This window comes from Salvelinus namaycush, chromosome 32, assembly GCF_016432855.1.
Source record: "Salvelinus namaycush isolate Seneca chromosome 32, SaNama_1.0, whole genome shotgun sequence".
Lineage (NCBI taxonomy): Eukaryota > Metazoa > Chordata > Actinopteri > Salmoniformes > Salmonidae > Salvelinus > Salvelinus namaycush.
Genome location: NC_052338.1, coordinates 30566147 through 30586517, shown reverse-complemented (window position 1 = coordinate 30586517; position 20371 = coordinate 30566147). Strand labels below are relative to the sequence as shown.

General features: G+C 49.0%; 2 protein-coding genes across 2 annotated transcripts in view; one reads left to right on the top strand and one right to left on the bottom strand.

Moving 5' to 3' along the window:
* The window catches only part of LOC120027167 (stathmin-2-like), a 25885-nt gene extending 11017 nt beyond the window's left edge, over nucleotides 1–14868 (bottom strand). The window contains exon 1 of the mRNA XM_038972038.1: nucleotides 14741–14868. The gene's annotated coding sequence lies outside the window, so the exon portion shown is untranslated. The remainder of the gene's footprint in view (nucleotides 1–14740) is intronic.
* LOC120027166 (Y+L amino acid transporter 2-like) overlaps nucleotides 14587–20371 on the top strand; it is a 25603-nt gene continuing 19818 nt past the window's right edge. Inside the window, exons 1-2 of the mRNA XM_038972037.1 lie at nucleotides 14587–14686; nucleotides 20257–20369. The gene's annotated coding sequence lies outside the window, so the exon portion shown is untranslated. The remainder of the gene's footprint in view (nucleotides 14687–20256; nucleotides 20370–20371) is intronic.

Sequence of the window (20371 nt, the reverse complement as noted above, 5' to 3'; positions counted from 1 at the left end):
AACCCAACTCAATACTGTCCTGTTGTTCCCGTCCCTCCAACCCAACCCAATACTGTCCTGTTGTCCCCCGTCCCTCCACCCCAACTCAATACTGTCCTGTTGTCCCCGTCCCTCCAACCCAACTCAATACTGTCCTGTTGTTCCCGTCCCTCCACCCCAACCCAATACTGTCCTGTTGTCCCCCATCCCTCCACCCCAACTCAATACTGTCCTGTTGTCCCCCGTCCCTCCACCCCAACTCAATACTGTCCTGTTGTCCCCCGTCCCTCCACCCCAACTCAATACTGTCCTGTTGTCCCCCGTCCATCCACCCCAACTCAATACTGTCCTGTTATCCCCCGTCCATCCACCCCAACTCAATACTGTCCTGTTGTCCCCCGTCCCTCCAACCGAACCCAATACTGTCCTGTTGTCCCCCGTCCCTCCAACCCAACTCAATACTGTCCTGTTGTCCCCCGTCCCTCCACCCCAACTCAATACTGTCCTGTTGTCCCCCGTCCCTCCACCCCAACCCAATACTGTCCTGTTGTCCCCCGTCCCTCCACCCCAACCCAATACTGTCCTGTTGTCCCCCGTCCCTCCAACCCAACTCAATACTGTCCTGTTGTTCCCGTCCCTCCACCCCAACTCAATACTGTCCTGTTGTCCCCCGTCCATCCAACCGAACCCAATACTGTCCTGTTGTCCCCCGTCCATCCACCCCAACTCAATACTGTCCTGTTGTCCCCCGTCCCTCCAACCCAACTCAATACTGTCCTGTTGTCCCCCGTCCCTCCAACCCAACTCAATACTGTCCTGTTGTCCCCCGTCCCTCCACCCCAACTCAATACTGTCCTGTTGTCCCCCATCCCTCCAACCCAACTCAATACTGTCCTGTTGTCCCCGTCCCTCCAACCCAACTCAATACTGTCCTGTTGTCCCCCGTCCCTCCAACCCAACTCAATACTGTCCTGTTGTCCCCCGTCCCTCCACCCCAACTCAATACTGTCCTGTTGTCCACCGTCCCTCCAACACAACTCAATACTGTCCTGTTGTTCCCGTCCCTCCACCCCAACCCAATACTGTCCTGTTGTCCCCCGTCCCTCCAACCCAACTCAATACTGTCCTGTTGTTCCCGTCCCTCCACCCCAACCCAATACTGTCCTGTTGTCCCCCGTCCCTCCAACCCAACTCAATACTGTCCTGTTGTCCCCCGTCCCTCCACCCCAACTCAATACTATCCTGTTGTCCCCCGTCCCTCCAACCCAACTCAATACTGTCCTGTTGTCCCCCGTCCCTCCACCCCAACTCAATACTGTCCTGTTGTCCCCCGTCCCTCCAACCCAACTCAATACTGTCCTGTTGTCCCCCGTCCCTCCAACCCAACTCAATACTGTCCTGTTGTCCCCCGTCCCTCCACCCCAACTCAATACTGTCCTGTTGTCCCCCGTCCCGTCCCTCCACCCCAACTCAATACTGTCCTGTTGTCCCCCGTCCCTCCACCCCAACTCAATACTGTCTTGTTGTCCCCCGTCCCTCCACCCCAACCCAATACTGTCCTGTTGTCCCCCGTCCATCCAACCGAACCCAATACTATCCTGTTGTCCCCCGTCCCTCCACCCCAACTCAATACTGTCCTGTTGTCCCCCGTCCCTCCACCCCAACTCAATACTGTCCTGTTGTCCCCCGTCCCTCCACCCCAACTAAATACTGTCCTGTTGTCCCCCGTCCATCCACCCCAACCCAATACTGTCCTGTTGTCCCCCGTCCATCCACCCCAACCCAATACTGTCCTGTTGTCCCCCGTCCCTCCACCCCAACTCAATACTGTCCTGTTGTCCCCCGTCCATCCAACCGAACCCAATACTGTCCTGTTGTCCCCCGTCCCTCCACCCCAACCCAATACTGTCCTGTTGTCCCCCGTCCCTCCACCCCAACTCAATACTGTCCTGTTGTCCCCCGTCCCTCCACCCCAACTCAATACTGTCCTGTTGTCCCCCGTACCTCCACCCCAACCCAATACTGTCCTGTTGTCCCCCGTCCCTCCAACCCAACTCAATACTGTCCTGTTGTCCCCCGTCCCTCCACCCCAACCCAATACTGTCCTGTTGTCCCCCGTCCATCCACCCCAACCCAATACTGTCCTGTTGTCCCCCGTCCCTCCAACCCAACTCAATACTGTCCTGTTGTCCCCCATCCCTCCAACCCAACTCAATACTGTCCTGTTGTCCCCCATCCCTCCAACCCAACTCAATACTGTCCTGTTGTCCCCCGTCCCTCCACCCCAACTCAATACTGTCCTGTTGTCCCCCATCCATCCACCCCAACTCAATACTGTCCTGTTGTCCCCCGTCCCTCCACCCCAACTCAATACTGTCCTGTTGTCCCCCGTCCATCCAACCGAACCCAATACTGTCCTGTTGTCCCCCGTCCCTCCACCCCAACTCAATACCGTCCTGTTGTCCCCCGTCCATCCAACCGAACCCAATACTGTCCTGTTGTCCCCCGTCCCTCCACCCCAACTCAATACTGTCCTGTTGTCCCCCGTCCCTCCAACCCAACTCAATACTGTCCTGTTGTCCCCCATCCCTCCAACCCAACTCAATACTGTCCTGTTGTCCCCCGTCCCTCCACCCCAACTCAATACTGTCCTGTTGTCCCCCGTCCCTCCAACCCAACTCAATACTGTCCTGTTGTCCCCCGTCCCTCCAACCCAACTCAATACTGTCCTGTTGTCCCCCATCCATCCACCCCAACCCAATACTGTCCTGTTGTCCCCCGTCCCTCCAACCCAACCCAATACTGTCCTGTTGTCCCCCGTCCCTCCAACCGAACCCAATACTGTCCTGTTGTCCTCCGTCCCTCCAACCCAACTCAATACTGTCCTGTTGTCCCCCGTCCATCCAACCGAACCCAATACTGTCCTGTTGTCCCCCGTCCCTCCACCCCAACTCAATACTGTCCTTTTGTCCCCGTCCCTCCACCCCAACTCAATACTGTCCTGTTGTCCCCCGTCCATCCAACCGAACCCAATACTGTCCTGTTGTCCCCCGTCCCTCCAACCCAACTCAATACTGTCCTGTTGTCCCCGTCCATCCAACCCAACTCAATACTGTCCTGTTGTCTCCCGTCCATCCAACCGAACCCAATACTGTCCTGTTGTCCCCCGTCCCTCCACCCCAACTCAATACTGTCCTGTTGTCCCCCGTCCATCCAACCGAACCCAATACTGTCCTGTTGTCCCCCGTCCCTCCACCCCAACTCAATACTGTCCTGTTGTCCCCCGTCCATCCACCCCAACTCAATACTGTCCTGTTGTCCCCCGTCCATCCAACCCAACCCAATACTGTCCTGTTGTCCCCCGTCCCTCCACCCCAACTCAATACTGTCCTGTTGTCCCCCGTCCCTCCAACCCAACCCAATACTGTCCTGTTGTCCCCCGTCCCTCCAACCCAACTCAATACTATCCTGTTGTCCCCCGTCCATCCACCCCAACTCAATACTGTCCTGTTGTCCCCGTCCCTCCACCCCAACTCAATACTGTCCTGTTGTCCCCCGTCCATCCAACCCAACTCAATACTGTCCTGTTGTCCCCCGTCCATCCAACCCAACTCAATACTGTCCTGTTGTCCCCCATCCATCCACCCCAACCCAATACTGTCCTGTTGTCCCCCGTCCCTCCACCCCAACTCAATACTGTCCTGTTGTCCCCGTCCCTCCACCCCAACTCAATACTGTCCTGTTGTCCCCCGTCCATCCAACCCAACTCAATACTGTCCTGTTGTCCCCCGTCCATCCAACCCAACTCAATACTGTCCTGTTGTCCCCCGTCCATCCACCCCAACTCAATACTGTCCTGTTGTCCCCCGTCCCTCCAACCCAACTCAATACTGTCCTGTTGTCCCCCGTCCCTCCAACCCAACTCAATACTATCCTGTTGTCCCCCGTCCATCCACCCCAACTCAATACTGTCCTGTTGTCCCCCGTCCCTCCAACCCAACCCAATACTGTCCTGTTGTCCCCCGTCCCTCCAACCCAACTCAATACTGTCCTGTTGTCCCCCGTCCCTCCAACCGAACCCAATACTGTCCTGTTGTCCCCCGTCCCTCCAACCCAACTCAATACTGTCCTGTTGTCCCCCGTCCATCCACCCCAACTCAATACTGTCCTGTTGTCCACCGTCCATCCAACCCAACCCAATACTGTCCTGTTGTCCCCCGTCCATCCACCCCAACTCAATACTGTCCTGTTGTCCACCGTCCATCCAACCCAACCCAATACTGTCCTGTTGTCCCCCGTCCCTCCACCCCAACCCAATACTGTCCTGTTGTCCCCCGTCCCTCCAATCCAACTCAATACTGTCCTGTTGTCCCCCGTCCATCCACCCCAACTCAATACTGTCCTGTTGTCCCCCGTCCCTCCAACCCAACTCAATACTGTCCTGTTGTCCAACGTCCATCCAACCGAACCCAATACTGTCCTGTTGTCCCCCGTCCATCCACCCCAACTCAATACTGTCCTGTTGTCCCCCGTCCCTCCAACCCAACTCAATACTGTCCTGTTGTCTCCCGTCCCTCCAACCCAACTCAATACTGTCCTGTTGTCCCCCATCCCTCCAACCCAACTCAATACTGTCCTGTTGTCCCCCGTCCCTCCACCCCAACTCAATACTGTCCTGTTGTCCCCCGTCCCTCCAACCCAACTCAATACTGTCCTGTTGTCACCCATCCCTCCAACCCAACTCAATACTGTCCTGTTGTCCCCCGTCCCTCCACCCCAACTCAATACTGTCCTGTTGTCCCCCGTCCCTCCACCCCAACTCAATACTGTCCTGTTGTCCCCCGTCCCTCCAACCCAACTCAATACTGTCCTGTTGTTCCTGTCCCTCCACCCCAACTCAATACTGTCCTGTTGTCCCCCGTCCCTCCACCCCAACTCAATACTGTCCTGTTGTCCCCCGTCCCTCCACCCCAACCCAATACTGTCCTGTTGTCCCCCGTCCCTCCACCCCAACCCAATACTGTCCTGTTGTCCCCCGTCCCTCCACCCCAACCCAATACTGTCCTGTTGTCCCCCGTCCCTCCACCCCAACTCAATACTGTCCTGTTGTACCCCGTCCCTCCAACCCAACTCAATACTGTCCTGTTGTCCCCCGTCCCTCCAACCGAACCCAATACTGTCCTGTTGTCCCCGTCCCTCCAACCCAACTCAATACTGTCCTGTTGTCCCCCGTCCCTCTAACCCAACTCAATACTGTCCTGTTGTCCCCCGTCCCTCCAACCCAACTCAATACTGTCCTGTTGTCCCCCGTCCCTCCAACCGAATCCAATACTGTCCTGTTGTCCCCGTCCCTCCAACCCAACCCAATACTGTCCTGTTGTCCCCCATCCCTCCAACCGAACCCAATACTGTCCTGTTGTCCCCGTCCCTCTAACCCAACTCAATACTGTCCTGTTGTCCCCGTCCCTCTAACCCAACCCAATACTGTCCTGTTGTCCCCCGTCCATCCAACCCAACTCAATACTGTCCTGTTGTCCCCCGTCCCTCCAACCGAACCCAATACTATCCTGTTGTCCCCCGTCCCTCCAACCCAACTCAATACTGTCCTGTTGTCCCCCGTCCCTCCAACCGAACCCAATACTATCCTGTTGTCCCCCGTCCCTCCAACCCAACTCAATACTGTCCTGTTGTCCCCCGTCCCTCCAACCGAACCCAATACTGTCCTGTTGTCCCCCGTCCCTCCAACCCAACTCAATACTGTCCTGTTGTCCCCCGTCCCTCCAACCCAACTCAATACTGTCCTGTTGTCCCCCGTCCCTCCAACCCAACTCAATACTGTCCTGTTGTCCCCCGTCCCTCCAACCCAACTCAATACTGTCCTGTTGTCCCCCGTCCCTCCAACCCAACTCAATACTGTCCTGTTGTCCCCCGTCCCTCCAACCCAACTCAATACTATCCTGTTGTCCCCCGTCCCTCCACCCCAACTCAATACTGTCCTGTTGTCCCCCGTCCCTCCACCCCAACTCAATACTGTCCTGTTGTCCCCCGTCACTCCAACCCAACTCAATACTGTCCTGTTGTCCCCCGTCCCTCCAACCCAACTCAATACTGTCCTGTTGTCCCCCGTCCATCCAACCGAACCCAATACTATCCTGTTGTCCCCCGTCCTTCCACCCCAACCCAATACTGTCCTGTTGTCCCCCGTCCCTCCAACCCAACTCAATACTGTCCTGTTGTCCCCCGTCCATCCACCCCAACTCAATACTGTCCTGTTGTCCCCCGTCCCTCCAACCCTAATCAATACTGTCCTGTTGTCCCCCGTCCCTCCACCCCAACTCAATACTGTCCTGTTGTCCCCCGTCCCTCCAACCCTAATCAATACTGTCCTGTTGTCCCCCGTCCCTCCAACCCAACTCAATACTGTCCTGTTGTCCCCCGTCCCTCAAACCCAACTCAATACTGTCCTGTTGTCCCCCGTCCCTCCAACCCAACTCAATACTGTCCTGTTGTCCCCCGTCCCTCCAACCCAACTCAATACTGTCCTGTTGTCCCCCGTCCCTCCACCCCAACTCAATACTATCCTGTTGTCCCCCGTCCCTCTAACCCAACTCAATACTGTCCTGTTGTCCCCCATCCCTCCAACCCAACTCAATACTGTCCTGTTGTTCCCGTCCCTCCACCCCAACTCAATACTGTCCTGTTGTCCCCCGTCCCTCCAACCCAACTCAATACTGTCCTGTTGTCCCCCGTCCCTCCACCCCAACTCAATACTGTCCTGTTGTCCCCCATCCCTCCAACCCAACTCAATACTGTCCTGTTGTCCCCCGTCCCTCCACCCCAACTCAATACTGTCCTGTTGTCCCCCATCCCTCCAACCCAACTCAATACTGTCCTGTTGTCCCCCGTCCCTCCACCCCAACTCAATACTGTCCTGTTTTCCCCCGTCCCTCCACCCCAACTCAATACTGTCCTGTTGTCCCCCGTCCCTCCAACCCAACTCAATACTGTCCTGTTGTCCCCCGTCCCTCCAACCCAACTCAATACTATCCTGTTGTCCCCCATCCCTCCAACCCAACTCAATACTGTCCTGTTGTCCCCCGTCCCTCCACCCCAACTCAATACTGTCCTGTTGTCCCCCATCCCTCCAACCCAACTCAATACTGTCCTGTTGTCCCCCGTCCCTCCACCCCAACTCAATACTGTCCTGTTGTCCCCCGTCCCTCCACCCCAACTCAATACTGTCCTGTTGTCCCCCATCCCTCCAACCCAACTCAATACTGTCCTGTTGTCCCTCCAACCCAACTCAATACTGTCCTGTTGTCCCCCGTCCATCCAACCCAACTCAATACTGTCCTGTTGTCCCCCGTCCCTCCAACCCAACTCAATACTGTCCTGTTGTCCCCCGTCCCTCCACCCCAACTCAATACTGTCCTGTTGTCCCCCGTCCCTCCAACCCAACTCAATACTGTCCTGTTGTCCCCCGTCCCTCCACCCCAACTCAATACTGTCCTGTTGTCCCCCATCCCTCCAACCCAACTCAATACTGTCCTGTTGTCCCCCGTCCCTCCACCCCAACTCAATACTGTCCTGTTGTCCCCCATCCCTCCAACCCAACTCAATACTGTCCTGTTGTCCCCCGTCCCTCCAACCCAACTCAATACTGTCCTGTTGTCCCCCATCCCTCCAACCCAACTCAATACTATCCTGTTGTTCCCGTCCCTCCAACCCAACTCAATACTGTCCTGTTGTCCCCCGTCCCTCCAACCCAACTCAATACTGTCCTGTTGTCCCCCGTCCCTCCACCCCAACTCAATACTATCCTGTTGTCCCCCGTCCCTCCACCCCAACTCAATACTGTCCTGTTGTCCCCCGTCCCTCCAACCCAACTCAATACTGTCCTGTTGTCCCCCGTCCCTCCAACCCAACTCAATACTGTCCTGTTGTCCCCCGTCCCTCCAACCCAACTCAATACTGTCCTGTTGTCCCCCGTCCCTCCAACCCAACTCAATACTATCCTGTTGTTCCCCGTCCCTCCAACCCAACTCAATACTGTCCTGTTGTCCCCCGTCCCTCCACCCCAACTCAATACTGTCCTGTTGTCCCCCATCCCTCCACCCGAACCCAATACTGTCCTGTTGTCCCCCGTCCCTCCAACCCAACTCAATACTGTCCTGTTGTCCCCCGTCCCTCCAACCCAACTCAATACTGTCCTGTTGTCCCCCGTCCCTCCACCCCAACTCAATACTGTCCTGTTGTCCCCCGTCCCTCCAACCCAACTCAATACTGTCCTGTTGTCCCCCGTCCCTCCACCCCAACTCAATACTGTCCTGTTGTTCCCGTCCCTCCAACCCAACTCAATACTGTCCTGTTGTCCCCCGTCCCTCTAACCCAACTCAATACTGTCCTGTTGTCCCCCGTCCCTCTAACCCAACTCAATACTGTCCTGTTGTCCCCCGTCCCTCCAACCCAACTCAATACTGTCCTGTTGTCCCCCGTCCCTCCAACCCAACTCAATACTGTCCTGTTGTCCCCCGTCCCTCCAACCCAACTCAATACTGTCCTGTTGTCCCCCGTCCCTCCACCCCAACTCAATACTGTCCTGTTGTCCCCCGTCCCTCCACCCCAACTCAATACTGTCCTGTTGTCCCCCGTCCCTCCACCCCAACTCAATACTGTCCTGTTGTTCCCGTCCCTCCACCCCAACTCAATACTGTCCTGTTGTCCCCCGTCCCTCCAACCCAACTCAATACTGTCCTGTTGTCCCCCGTCCCTCCACCCCAACTCAATACTGTCCTGTTGTCCCCCGTCCCTCCAACCCAACTCAATACTGTCCTGTTGTCCCCCGTCCCTCCACCCCAACTCAATACTGTCCTGTTGTCCCCCGTCCCTCCAACCCAACTCAATACTGTCCTGTTGTCCCCCGTCCCTCCAACCCAACTCAATACTGTCCTGTTGTTCCCGTCCCTCCACCCCAACTCAATACTGTCCTGTTGTTCCCGTCCCTCCACCCCAACTCAATACCGTCCTGTTGTCACTGTCAATACTGGGGCCTTATAGGTTTCCAGAGCCCAATAAGCCCAAACAGCAGCCTGACTGCACTATGTGTGTGTGTGTGTGCGCGTGCGTGTGCGTGAGTGTGTGTGTGATGGATAAAGCTCATCAGTTAGTTTACAACCCAGCCTTTACTCTACAATATAATCAGTAGAGTAATTACAGCATTCATGAGGGGTTACAGTGAAAATGGGCTACTGAGTGGGATGGTAGGTGGAGAATATTACCACCGAGGGAGGTTTCAGACATTAGTATGCATTGTTGAACACTGAAATGCAGACAAGAGGCCTAACACGCCTGAGCCCAAACGGTTTCTATGTTTCATACCACACCCAAGACTAATGTTCCCTATTTGATGTAATGTCATAGACCTGGACATATATTAGGGTATAATGACTAGTTTAACTAAGGTGCATTCATCAGGTTCCCAACGATAGCCTCTCCTCTCTGGCTGGGATATTGGATTTCATCTTTTGCTTCAGTCGTATACATTTTCTTCTCCAACTATCGATCGGTCTTCAGAAGTGATGAATACAGCTCAATGGCAACAACAGGCACAAGAGTGAGTCTGGCAGAACTGGTTCAGGGATGCACTCAGTGACACTGCAGAGGCTGTGCATGATGAACTCTGGGTGGCGCCATTCTCCCAGAAAGCTTTGGCCCCTGAACACAAAGGCTGGAGAGGAGAAATCTGGTGGCCACATCTAACTCATGGGGTTGCCTAAGAGATCAGACCGTAGGCTGTACCCTATACATATAACCTAATAATCAGGATCTGAGAATATTTATTAAATCTCTATAATATATAATATAAATGAATGAGGATCTCTTATGTTAATGGATGTGTTATGTTAACAGATCTGAGGATCTGTATGTTAATGTAAACATGTTTGATGTCCCTAGACAAATCAGAAGCCAAGTGGGCCAAGAGCATTAATTTTGGCTGGTGGTCAATAGGCCTGCAGCTATACGCAATTGGGAGAAGGCTGTGTATGCCACATCTCTCAAATATCCTGCCTGCCTGTCTCTCTTCCTGTCTGCCTGCATGTCTATCTGTCTTCCTGTCTGTCTTCCTGCATGTCTATCTGTCTTCCTGTCTGTCTTCCTGTCTGTCTGTCTGTCTGTCTGTCTGTCTGTCTGTTTGCCCCCCTGCAAAAAGTGCATTGATCCCAGACTGTACATATTCTCAAATTAATGTCCATTTCTATTCCAGTCATTGTCATTTATAATATAGTACACAACCAACCCACAGCTGATCCTGCCTGCCGACCTGCCTGCCCTTGCGCCCACCTACAACGTCTATGACGATTATGTACCCCGGAGGGTTTGGCCCACCCCACTCGCCCTGTGTAAGTCTACAACTCAATAATTTAAAAAAACATAACAGCGACACGGCTAGGCCGGGTCATGATGAACCAGCCCGCTGCCAAAGCAGACAGACGTCAGGACCTGACACACTTCCATTTATTGCTGTCTGTCTGCCGGCGCATCTATCCATCAACGACATATTCATCCAGAATAAAAGTAACCCCTTGGCCGTCACCATAGAGACAGGCCTCACTCAAAAGGGCACTAAATGCGCATGAATGTGCTCCATTACGCATTACAGAATCTTGGATAGACTTTTACACTTTAAACTCGAGAATGTCTTTAAACATGTATTGTGACTGACGCAGCAATATAATAGATGCCCATACTGTATAAGCAAATCAGGCCCAGCCCATGCAATACAAATAATATCAAGCCCAGCCCATGCAATACAAATGATATCAAGACCAGCCCATGCAACACAAATGATATCAAGACCAGCCCATGCAATACAAATGATATCAAGACCAGCCCATGCAACACAAATGATATCAAGACCAGCCCATGCAATACAAATGATATCAAGACCAGCCCATGCAATACAAATGATATCAAGACCAGCCCATGCAATACAAATGATATCAAGACCAGCCCATGCAATACAAATGATATCAAGACCAGGCATGAAATTGCTGGAATATGATGCCACATTTCAACTTCCATCCATTAATTCATTGCAATTCGTAATTCTTCACCTGACAGCTTCGGCTTGGATATAAAGTGCACGAACAAAGATACATTTATTCTCAACAATTCCTCTCATCATTCAAATGGATTGAGCATAACATTCTAATTAACGCTAGTCCAGTCTCTATAATAGGATTTGTAACGGGCTAGATTAATTTAGAGCCTTGAAGAGCTGCTCTGCGCTCATGATGAGAGGGAGAGAGACCGGGATGTTGGGTGCGGTCGGTCTGTCTGCATTATGCTGCTGTATGAGCATGTGTCGGGGGCTAGAGCGGCAGGTGCGGCAGCCAGCATCCATCCATGGATTCCCTATCGCGTTCGAATAACCTATCGCAAATGTGCCATTGGATTTCTTCAATCTAGGCTATTTATTCGCATTATGCACAATGTAAAATTGGAGATTGAATCTGTCTATAATAAAATATTATTGGGCTAGGCTATTTAATCATAAGGTGTAGCCCACTATCATCATCCGACCCTGTTGATATAAAACAAACACGAATGCACGCAGTTCAGGCTCAATGAAGACAAAAGCAAGATGATTGCACCACTCACAAGTAGAAAACAAAAATATTGTTTGACATGCGACAGACTTTGACCGCTCCCTTGATTCAATGCTTGGCAGTCTTTTGTGCCAAGGTGTCGCCGCTGTTATCTCACACAGGCAGCATCCTCACACACAGTCAAGCAAAACCACCACCCACAGCTCTGTGCCTATCAACCCGTCCCAAAAACACAGACAAATAACGGTAAACCGTTAGCTTACCAATTGCTGTTTTAGCCATGTCTGTCAGTTTGTGCGGCGTTGGTGTTGAAAGAAGTGGGCTAGGCAACTAGAGGGAGCGTGCGTCGCAGTTTCTGGTCGGTGCGTGGAGAGAACGGGGAGCACTGCTGTAAGGCACTGAGTCAGCAAGAACACTGCTATGTGGGGAAAGACAGCACTGCGCGAGACAGCAAGGGGGCTCGTGAATTACGAGCATCTACGTGCTCAAGCAGATTGGCTACCGTAGTCCCCTGACGCGCATCCCCAAAGCAAGAGACGGTCGCTTTTTCCTCTAATGTCCCTTTGTATTGGAGTGTTCAGTCGCCCCTATTAAAGGAGACGGGGTGGCTGTTGCCCCTCTGTTGTTTTTAGGGTGACGCCCGTGAAAAAGGCTTGGCAGAGCTGAACCGCTCCTAATGGCTCTTGTCCATGGTGCTGAAAAGGCATCAGGGAGGCAGGCAGGCTAATAATAGGCTCAACTTAATGGAAATAAACGTTGAAAGTAAATTAAACATCATTTGACCACAATATATAAGGCTAATGTTCCGTGCGTGACCTAACTACAAAGTAACAAATAGGACTGCAGTGAAATCTTAAAATTGATATATCAATGCAGACAAATACCCTCTCTAGTCTATAGCATATTTCATTGGTATACAATTAGTTATTTAAATGGTAAAGCGCTAAATGGCCTTTTACTTAACAGTAACACGTCTTATTCATACGTCTGCATGATAAAAGGCTGGCTGAAAATATAGCCTATCCAAAATTGAAACCTGGTATCTGCCAAAATCTTACTGTGAATGCGCTCTCTACAATGTTCCCTCTCCAACCAGTAGATGGCAGTAGTTAGTTACATTTACTAGTTCCCAGATCTTCTTTACTAGATTTTCAGCCATCAACCAGAGTGGGTTATTAGACAAATAAACCGTAATAATGAATGGGTACATGGGATCACATTCATTTCACATAAGACATTAGTGTGACTTTTTCAACTATTAAAAAAGTATTTTTATGAAAAAGTGTTGGGTATTCCCATTAAAGAGGCTATGGCACTACTATCTAAAGTTAATAATCAACAAAATAACAAGGAAGACCCAGCCACATCACACCCAAGAGTGAACCAGTATGGTTCAACCCAAGAGGTACTGATTAACCATAATGGGCCTCTTTAGGACTGGCTGGATGAGCACCGCACACTCATTTAGGGGAACTGAAATAGATGCACTTCACAGTTCACACACTCTGGTCTCATAACCTGATCATCATCCAGTGAGATTGTGAACTCAACTTTTGAAATGGCAATTTTCAGGAGTGTTCACAGGCACACAGGTTTCCCCTTCTCACAGAAAAGGAAATCAATGAGCTAAGGTTCCCTTGTTAGACGGTTGAATATATTGAACACAAATATAAATGCAACACAACAATTTCAAAGATTTTACTGAGTTACAGTTCATATAAGGAAATCAGTCAATTGAAATAAATTAATTAGGCCCTAATCTATGGATTTCACATGACTGGTAATACAGATATGCATCTGTTGGTCACAGGTACCTTAAAAAAAGGCGTGGATCCAAAAACCAGTCAGTATCTGGTGTGGCCACCATTTGCCTCAAGCAGCACAACACATCTCATTCGCATAGAGTTGATCAGCATGTTGATTGTGGCCTGTGAAATGTTGTCCCACTTCTCTTCAATGGCTGTGAGAAGTTGCTGGATATTGGTGGGAACTAGAACATGCTGTTGCACATGTCGATCCAGAGCATCCCTAACATGCTCAACGGATGCCATGTCTGGTATGCAGGCCATGGAAGAACTGGGATATTTTCAGCTTCCAGGGATTGTGTACAGATCCTTGCGACATGGGGCCGTGCATTATCATGCTGAAACATGAGGTGATGGTGGCAGATGAATGGCACGACAATGGGCCTCAGGATCTCGTCATGGTGTCTCTGTGCATTCAAATTGCCATCGATAAAATGCAATTGTGTTTGTTGTTCGTAGCTTATGCCTGCCCATACCATAACCCCACCGCCACCACGGGGCACTCTGTTCACAACGTTGACATCAGCAAACCGCTCGTCCACACAACGCCATACACGTGTCTGTGGTTGTGAGACCGGTTGGACGTACTGCCAAATTCTCTAAAATTACGTTGGAGGCGGCTTATGGTAGAGAAATTAACAAACAATTCTCTGGCAACAGCTCTGGTGGACATTGCTGCAGTCAGCATGAAAATTGCATACTCCCTCAAAACTTGAGCCATCTGTGGCATTGTGTTGTGTGACAAAACTGCATATTTTAGAGTGGCCTTTTATTGTCCCCCAGCACAAGGTGCACCTGTGTAATGATCATGCAGTTTAATCAGCTTCTTGATATTCTTGCTATGCCACATATGTAAGGTGGATGGATTATGTTGGCAAAGGAGAAATGCTCACTAACAAGGAAGTAAACAAATTTGTGCACAACATTTGAGAGAAATAAGCTTTTTGTGTGTATGGAAAATTTCTGAAATCTTTTATTTCAGCTCATGAAACATGAGACCAACACTTTACATGTTGCGTTTATATTTTTGTTCAGTGTAGTTAAAGGATTTCATCCTAACTAAACTCAACAACTGAGTTCAACCTGACTTTAGATAGGAGGAGGATGAAGCATCTATTTTCATCACAGGGTATCGCATTAATAAAATACACATAAAATCACCACTTCCTCCAAGTGAAGGAGGAGCGAGGAAATGTAGTGATGACGAAGAGGCAGCCAGCAACGATAATCAAACATCCAGCATTGAGTACGCTTGCACATGGGTTTTCAGTCTCATTGAAAGAAGCTCTCAAGGTAAGGCTTTATCTAAGTATTTTGAGAGAAAATTAGATTTAGCTTCTTACCTACATTTTATTCACTTTCAGATGTTTGACTAGTCAGTTGTTTAGCTCAACTTGCTAGCTAGTGAAACGTAACTGGATTGAACTGCCACGCACATGCGGCAGTTCAGCATCATCAGCGTGTGTCGTGGTTGGACAGGGTTTCAAACGTGGTTAGTAGCTAGTTAGATGAAACAATCTGGTACTTTCTGGGCATTTACTCGAACTACCTGGAAAATGGTTATCAGTTGTACGTTTTGAGAGTTCTCTAGCTGCAAGTATTATTAAATGTAGATAGCTACCGACAAAAGATAGCTTTGCTAGCTTTAGCTACTGTAACTAGCTAGCTAACTTTTGCCATGACTACTAACGTTAGCAAAACAATACAGTTTACAGCAAATTATTTAGCTAACTTCAGCTCAACGGACTGGAGTCTGTGTGGCTAAAGCATAAAACAAATCAAAAAACGGTCTGGCTAAGTTATGCTTGTCAATTTTTACGCATGCCAGTTTGTGCGAATCTGTCCACGTTTGTTGCTTGACTGCCTAGTATGGTACTTTGGGGTCGTGGGCTAAATGTATTGCACTTTGGATTGATGATGTGGGCAAACAAAAGTATATTCGTTTCCCTGGTAACGTAGGTTTTGCTTATAGGCAGCGGATAGTTCCGATCTATTCACATGGCTTGATTGGCGGACTAAAATCCACTCCATGGCGAGTTTAGTCCGCTAAGGCTTAATGTGCATTCCCGACTAATGCACTCGTGGACCGGCGCGTACATAAAGTATCCTCCATTCAGACGGCAAAGGCCATCATTTCCCTCCTTAACTAAATATAATTGTGGGGAAAATATGCGTACTTAAATAATTAAACACAATTTTCCACCACCGTTTTCGTACTTTCGGACAATTTAGGATGTTACACACCGCGTTCAGACATGGGGGTCCCAACATCCTAAATTGTCAGAAAATACGCAAACGGTTGTGTCATAAAGAATGTAGCCTGCGCATATTTTCCCAGTTTTTCTATCCAGAACATATGGTCAGTGATATCTGACTTTCAAGCAAGTAAAATTACTTAATGTGATCATGCTGTAATACACAATTCATTGGTAGCCTATATACAGCTTGAAACTAATGCTAACCCCCAAAAATCGTGTAACTGTTCCTTACAAGCCAGAATGTTTAATAACATTACCTTTAAACTTACTCTACCTGTTGTCCTTGTGGAAAACCTGGTCTCAGAGCAGTTCCTATTATTCTGTACCAGGGTTTCCTTTATGAAAATGTGGCATTTTAATTTATCTGACATTGGCGAAATGTACCGGACCCATATGCATCAGTGAAGTCTCCTCAGAGGAGGAAGGGGAAGACCATCCTCAGCGAATTTCATAACTTTAAAATGTTTCACAGTTTTTAAAAACTTTTTGATTAAAACTATACAAAATATTAATCTCACCAAATAATTGATTAAAACACACTATTTTGCAATGGTCTACAGTAGCCTCAGCAGCAGTCTGTAGGGAAGCACCATGGTGTAGCCGGAGGACAGCTAGTTTCTGTCCTCCTGTATTTGGCATTTTCAGTTCGTGCTGCCTTTCCTTCCGACTGTAGGCAATGCACAAATATCTTTTTAAGGCTAGGGGAAGCTAATGATCCTCTGTGACCAAATCATGCTTTTTTAATTAAATGCTGCTAGTCAAATGTCCAGTGCCACATTTTCATAAAGGAAACCCTGGTACAGAATAATACGAACTGCTTGGGCTACCAAGTGGCGCAGCGGTCTAAGGCACTGCATCTCAGTGCAAGATGCGTCACTGCAGTCAATGGTTCAAAACACGGGTGTATCGCATCCGGCAGTGATTGGTAGTCCCATAGGGCAGTGCAGAATTGGCCCAGCATCGTCCTGGTTTGGCCGGGGTAGGCCGTCATTGTAAATAAGAACTTGTTCTTAACTGACTTACCTAGTTAAATAAAAAAAATAAAAAATCTGTATAGACAAAAGTAGGCTGAACTAAATTACTAGTAGCACTCACTTCTGTCATCATGAATAGAACCTGTTTGCATACTGCCCAAACAGGTCCACAGATGACGCAATCGCCATCACACTGCACACTGCCCTATCCCATCTGGACAAAAATAATACCTAAGTAAGAATGCTGTTCATTGACTACAGCTCAGCATGCAACACCATTGTACTCTCCAAGCTCATCATCAAGCTGGAGGCCCTGGGTCTCAACCCCGCCCTGTGCAACTGGGTCCTGGACTCTGACGGGCCGCCCCCAGAAAAGTTTACCTTGTCGAGAAAGAAATGGTCCAAACAGACTCTGGGACAGTTGTGGAACGATGAATCCCAAATTCATACAACCAGTAGGCCTAGGTTACATAAAAAATAGTTATTCTGATGCAACAGATCAGAACAGTTAGCTTAAATTGTTGATAGCCTACTGCCTTAGTAATGTTAAGAAATAGTTTGTGCGAATATGCATTTGGCTGCCGGACAATGAAAGAAATAGAACATGAAGAAGGCTACTGGTTTCAATTGCATATGAAAGTATGTGGACTCTTCCTAGAGCTGGCTAAACTGAGCAGTCGGGGGAGAGGGGCCTTGGTCAGGGACCTAGAACCCGAGTTCCTCTGTGGAGATGGGAGAACCTTTCAGAAGGACAACCATCTCTGCAGCACTCCACCAATCAGGCCTTTATGGTAGAGTGGCCAGACGGAAGACACTCCTCAGTAAAAGGCACATGACAGCCCGCTTGGAGTTTGCCAAAAGGCAACTAAAGGACTCTGACCTTGAGAAACAAGATCCTCTGGTCTGATGAAACCAAGATTGAACTCTTTGCCCTGAATGCCAAGCTTCACATTTAGAGGAATCCTGGCACCATCCCTACGGTGAAGCATGGTGGTGGCAGCATCATGCTGTGGGGATGTTTTTCAACAGCAGGGACTGGGGGACTAGTCAGGATTGAGGGAAAGATGAACGGAGCAAAGTACAGAGAGATCCTTGATGAAAAATAGCTCCAGAACACTCAGGACCTCAGACTGGGGCAAAGGTTCACCTTCCAACAGTACAACAACCCTAAGCACACAGCCAAGACAATGCAGGAGTGGCTTCGGGACACGTCAATGAATGTCCTTGAGTGGCCCAGCCAGAGGCCGGACTTGAACCTGATCTAACATCTCTGGAGAGACCTGAAAATAGCTGTGCAGTGACGCTCCCCATTCAACCTGACAGAGCTTGAGAGGATCTGCAGAGAAGAATGGTAGAAACTCCCCAAATACAGGTGTGCCAAGCTTGTAGCGTAATACCCAAAAAGACTCGAGGCTGTATTCGCTGCCAAAGGTGCTTCAACGAAGTACTGAGTAAAGGGTCGGCAGTTTTGTAACTGTGATTTACGTTTTGTGTTTTGAATAAATTGGCAACAATTTCTAACACGGAACCCAAACCGGCTGCGCGCGTGCGCCATCGTGCATACGTTTATTTTGTCCCCCCACACCATATGCGATCTCGACACGCAGGTTAAAATATCAAAACAAACTCTGAACCAATGACATTAATTTGGGGACAGGTCGAAAAGCATTAAACATTTATGGCAATTTAGCTAGTTAGCTTGCACTTGCTAGCTAATTTGTCCTATTTAGCTAGCTTGCTGTTGCTAGCTAATTTGTCCTATTTAGCTAGCTTGCTGTTGCTAGCTAATTTGTCCTGGGATATAAACATTAGGTTGTTATTTTACCTGAAATGCACAAGGTTCTCCGACAATTAATCCACACATAAAAATGGTCAACCGAATCGTTTCTAGTCATCTCTCCTCCTTCCAGGCTTTTTCATCGTTTAACTTATATGGTGATTGGCATCTCAACTTTCATAGTATTACCACGATAACTGGCAATAGTTCGTCTTTCAATCACCCACGTGGGTATAACCAATGAGGAGATGGCACGTGGGTACCTGCTTCTATAAACCAATGAGGAGATGGGAGAGGCAGGACTTGCAGTGCAATCTGCGTCAGAAATAGGAATGACTTCTATTTTAGCCCTTGGCAACGCAGACGGTCGTTGGCGCGCGCAATAATTGAATAACATAGATTCCTAAATTTATTTTGCGACGCGAGTCGGGGTATAAAGCTGTTGCGTTGTCATTATGGGGTATTGTGTGTAGAATATACAATTTTCATGGCATGGTTGGTTCAAAAGCTATTGACGAGAGTTTTATATTGGACTAACTTGACCTTGGTACTGAACCAAAAGTCGGGTAAACATTACTTTCCTCTGGATATTTTTCAAAAATTTCGAGCAGCTGAAGGACAAAGCGCAAAGACAACGGGTAGAGCCAGTTTAAATGTAATTTTATTAAACATTCTGGCCTAGTTTTAGGCTTTTTATATACCCATTTTAATTATATATTACAGCCAGATTAATCAAACTATTGCATCACTTGCTACAAGCTGATGTTGACACAGGAGTGGAAAACCAATTCCCACATGGCATTCCTTGTGCTATGGCACTACTGATATGTTCTTGTTGATTCAGTGAGTAGTCTATGCTAGGAGTCATTCCTAGAACCCATATGCATGCAGTAGCCTAATGTTGTACTGCCAGGAATTCTGAATACTTTTTAATTGAGGGCAGTGTATTTCACAGAGCATAAAGGCAGACCATCAGACCAGATGCTGTTGGAATCTAATAAGCATGTCTGCATGACTGGCGTCCCTCTGATTTCCTATTAATGGAGATGAGAGAGGAACTAGTAAAGGAGAAGAGGAAGCCTCTTCCTGAGAGGCTGTTTGTGTTCGTAACACCCGAGGCATTAAACACACAGGCTTTACAAACGGAGGTATTATAAATGCACACAAACGGTGGTATTACAAACACAAATGGAGAAAGGCATTAAACACTCAGTTATTATAAATACACACACAGAGGTATTACAAACACACAGACGCAGCAGGACCATTATGTTTGTTTGATAAGGGATTTCCTTGATAAGGGTAGCCTGGTCCCATAGTTGTTTGTGCTGGTGTAGACCGCAACCATAGGAGTCCATGTGATGTCCTACAATAAATTAAGCTTCTCTGTTCGTCGCTCAAGAACAGAGCTAAACGGAGACCGATGATGTTCTGGATCAGGTAAATGTTCCCCCCTGCTGTTTGGAGGCCTTGCTCGGCTGTCAAGAATGTCCTAACTTGATGACACGGTTGATAAATGCAAAGCACATTTTCAGTGAAATCGAGCTCGTCTAAACTGAGTGTTTTAGGCCAGACATTTAGGGAAAGTTCTAAGAGAACAAATGTATTTTTCCTTGGATAAAAAATAAATTAGGCTATATCCTGCAGGTGCATGTTCAAGCTATAGTGCGCCATTACTGCATTGTAATAACCATCTATCTACCTTGAAATGCAAAGTGAGCGGGCTGTTCCACAGTCACTTTGCTATTCTAGTCGGTTAACAAACCAAACACAGCCATGGGAAATCCTCCCATAGCAACACCAGGTATTTGAACTAAGATTAAAAATTCACTCCTTGTTCTTTCTTTGTTCCAGAGTTCGAGTAAAGAACAGCGACTTGAATCTGAGACGAGTTGAGCTGGGCCTCTCCTCTACGTCATTTTATTTACACTTCAGAGAGCGGAGAAGAAGGGATTAAAATCAGTGAGGT